This window comes from Haliotis rubra, unplaced genomic scaffold, assembly GCF_003918875.1.
Source record: "Haliotis rubra isolate DU_JTF1 unplaced genomic scaffold, ASM391887v1 Scf333, whole genome shotgun sequence".
In the NCBI taxonomy this organism is placed as follows: Eukaryota; Metazoa; Mollusca; class Gastropoda; order Lepetellida; family Haliotidae; genus Haliotis; species Haliotis rubra.
Genome location: NW_025767006.1, coordinates 986,203 through 990,575, shown reverse-complemented (window position 1 = coordinate 990,575; position 4,373 = coordinate 986,203).

Genomic DNA, 4,373 nt, shown 5'->3' with positions numbered 1-4,373 from the left:
ATAATTTGAAAAGTCAGAATTCCTCTGTCGGCATATATGCCCCCTCTTAGTTTGTTTACAGGTTCACCTGTCTACGTGTGCAGATCCCTGTGTACGTATCTATGTTCCTTCTGAGTATGTTTACAGGTTCACCTGTCTACGTGTGCAAATCCCTGTGTACGTATCTATGTTCCCTCTGAGTATGTTTACAGGTTCACCTGTCTACGTGTGCAGATCCCTGTGTGTACGTATGTACGTACATGTATATATGTTACCCCTGAGTATGTATGCTTTCACCTGTGTACTTGTACAGATGCCTATGTGCGTAAATATATGTTCCCACCGAGTATGCATACAGATTCATATGTGTACGTGTGCAGATCCCTGTGTACTTATCTATGTTCCCACTGAGTATATATACAGGTTCATCGGTGTACGTGTGCAGATCCCTATGTACTTATCTATGTTCCCTCTGAGTATGTATAAAGGTTCACCTGTGTACGGGTGTAGATCCCTGTGTATGTATATGTGTTCCCTCTGAGTATGTATACAGGTTCATTTGTGTACGGGTGCAGATTACTTTGTCAGTATAAATGGTCCCTCTGGGTAAATACACAGGTTCCCCTGGGTACATATGTGCGCATGTACGTAAACATGTGCCCTCTGATTACGTATACAGGTTCACCCGTGTAGGCGTAAATTCCTGTGTACGTATATGTTCCTTGTGAGTATGTAGAGTTTAACCTGTGCACGTGTGCAGATCCCTATATACGTACATATGTTCCCACCGAGTATGTATGCAGGTTCACCTGTGTACGTGTGCACATCCCGATGTACGTATTTATCTTCCCTCTGAGTACGTATAAACGTTTACCTCTGTACGTGTGCAGATCCCTGTGTACGTATGTACATTTCCTCTGAGTATAGATACATGTTCACCTGTGTACGTTTGAAGATAAATATGTAAGTAAATATGTTCCCTCTGAGTATAGATACAGGCTCACCTGTGTACGTCTGAAGATCAATATGTACGTAAATATGTTACTTAAGAGTATGTAGGCATGTTCACCTGTGTACGTGTGCACATCCCGATGTACGTATTTATCTTCCCTCTGAGTACGTTTAAACGTTCACCTGTGTACGTGTGCAGATTCCTGTGTACGTATGTACGTTTCCTCTGAGTATAGATACATGTTCACCTGTGTACGTTTGAAGATCAATATGTACGTAAATATGTTCCCTCTGAGTATAGATACAGGCTCACCTGTGTACGTCTGAAGATCAATATGTAAGTAAATATGTTCACTCTGAGTATAGATACAGGCTCACCTGTGTACGTCTGAAGATCAATATGTACGTAAATATGTGACCTCAGAGTATGTAGGCATGTTCACCTGTGTACGTGTGCACATCCCGATGTACGTATTTATCTTCCCTCTAAGTACGTATAAACGTTCACCTGTGTACGTGTGCAGATCAATTTATACGTGTTCATGCTCCCCCTGAGTATGTACATAGGTTCACCTGTGCACGTGTGCAGATCCATGTGTACGCATATATGTTCCCATTAAATATGTTTACACGTTCACCTATGTCCGTGTTCAGATCCCTGTGTACGCATATATGTTCCAATTGAATATGTGTGCACGTTCACCTGTGTGCAGATTCCTATGTACGTATATATGTTTCCTCTGAATATGTATAGAGGTTTACCTGTCCACGCGTGCAGATTCCTGTGTACGTATATGTTCCTTTTGGGTATGAAGAGGTTCACCTGTGTACGTGTGCAGATTCCTGTGTACGTATATATGTTTCCTCTGAATATGTATAGAGGTTTACCTGTCCACGCGTGCAGATCCCTGTGTACGTATATATTCCTTTTGGGTATGTAGAAGTTCACCTGTGTACGTGTGCAGATTCCTATGTACGTATATATGTTTCCTCTGAATATGTATAGAGGTTTACCTGTCCACGCGTGCAGATCCCTGTGTACGTATATATTCCTTTTGGGTATGTATAGGTTCACCTGTGTACGTGTGCAGATTCCTGTGTACGTATATATGTTTCCTCTGAATATGTATAGAGGTTTACCTGTCCACGCGTGCAGATTCCTGTGTACATATATGTTCCTTTTGGGTATGTAGATGTTCACCTATGTACGTGCGCAGATTCCTGTGTACGTATATATGTTTCCTCTGAATATGTATAGAGGTTTACCTGTCCACGCGTGCAGATCCTTGTGCATGTATATGTTCCTTTTGGGTATGTGTCACCTGTGTACGTGTGCAGATTCCTATGTACGTATATATGTTTCCTCTGAATATGTATAGAGGTTTACCTGTACGTATATTCCTTTTGGGTATGTATAGGTTCACCTGTGTACGTGTGCAGATTCCTGTGTACGTATATATGTTTCCTCTGAATATGTATAGAGGTTTACCTGTCCACGCGTGCAGATTCCTGTGTACATATATGTTCCTTTTGGGTATGTAGATGTTCACCTATGTACGTGCGCAGATTCCTGTGTACGTATATATGTTTCCTCTGAATATGTATAGAGGTTTACCTGTCCACGCGTGCAGATCCTTGTGCATGTATATGTTCCTTTTGGGTATGTAGAGGTTCACCTGTGTACGTGTGCAGATTCCTATGTACGTATATATGTTTCCTCTGAATATGTATAGAGGTTTACCTGTCCACGCGTGCAGATCCTTGTGCAAGTATATGTTCATTTTGGGTATGTAGAGGTTCACCTGTGTACGTGTGCAGATTCCTATGTACATATATATATGTTTCCTCTGAATATGTATAGAGGTTTACCTGTCCACGCGTGCAGATCCCTGTGTACGTATATATTCCTTTTGGGTATGTAGAGGTTCACCTGTGTACGTGTGCGGATTCCTGTGTACGTATATATGTTTCCTCTGAATATGTATAAAGGTTTACCTGTCCACGCGTGCAGATCCCTGTGTACGTATATATTCCTTTTGGATATGTAGAAGTTCACCTGTGTACGTGTGCAGATTCCTATGTACATATATATATGTTTCCTCTGAATATGTATAGAGGTTTACCTGTCCACGCGTGCAGATCCCTGTGTACGTATATGTTCCTTTTGGGTATGTATAGGTTCACCTGTGTACGTGTGCAGATCCCTGTGTACGTATATATGTTTCCTCTGAATATGTATAGAGGTTTACCTGTCCACGCGTGCAGATCCCTGTGTACGTATACGTTCTTTTTGGGTATGTATAGGATCACCTGTGTACGTGTGCAGATTCCTATGTGCGTAAATGTACTAAATATGTTCCCTCTGAGTAGGTATACAGGTTCACCTGTGTACATATGTGCGTATGTATGTGTATGTGTTCCCACTGAGTATGTAAACAGGTTCGCCCGTGTACGTGTGCAGATACCTGTGTACGTACATACGTTCCCTTTCAGTGTGCGAGACCATGTCACTTCTTCTTTCTATGGCCTCACGTTTCTGTTGAATTGTCGCACTAGATGTCGCCTGTTTTTGCTACTAAGTTATCTCTGTTTTCTAAGAATATAGTCATATCTATATATTTGAATATTCATAACCACATTTTAAAAATAAACCCATCCAAACACTCTATACCTACTTCAGACATATCCGAAGCTTCTAATTTACAACTTCAGTGAGATGCGTTCCTTTCAAATCGAGCTGCTATATCAAGGGTGGCAGCCATGCAGATCCTCGTCAACACCTGGACACTGATAGTTAAGACATCAAACAACTCAACCATCCAGGTACGTTATCGACTTCTTGGGGAGTACAGGTAACTAAGGCTGGCAACAGATCTATAGTTTGTTTTCGTCGCACCAAAACGTATAGTTTTAACTGAATTTCATACAATTTGATTTTAACTTTTGAGGTTATAGTTTCTTCTTAAGAAACTCCGTCTTAGGTGTATACAGTACAAACAGAATTATTGAGAATTTAAGGATTGTAATTTTTTATATTTCACTCATTACTCTCGTATTAAATGTGAATGTTAACAGAACATAACTCCAGATTCAAAGACAGGTGAACAGTCAGTATTTTGTCACCATGGGCAGCAATGCAGGCTTCAATGTGGCGGGGCATACTACTGATCAAAGAAGTTAGAAAGTCGTGGTCCATGCTGTCCCAATATCGGACCATCTCTTCTTTCATTTCAGCAGTATTTGTCAGATTTTTCTTATTGACACTTTCCTTCATAAGTCCCCCAACATTTTCTATTGGATTTAGTTCAGGGCTATAGCTTGGCCAATCTAATAATGTCACATTTTGGGTCCGAAACCAGGCCTGTGAATGCTTTGAACGATGTTTTGGGTCGTTGTCCTGCTGGAAAATCCAAAAAATTCCATAGAACAAGTGAGCAGATGGA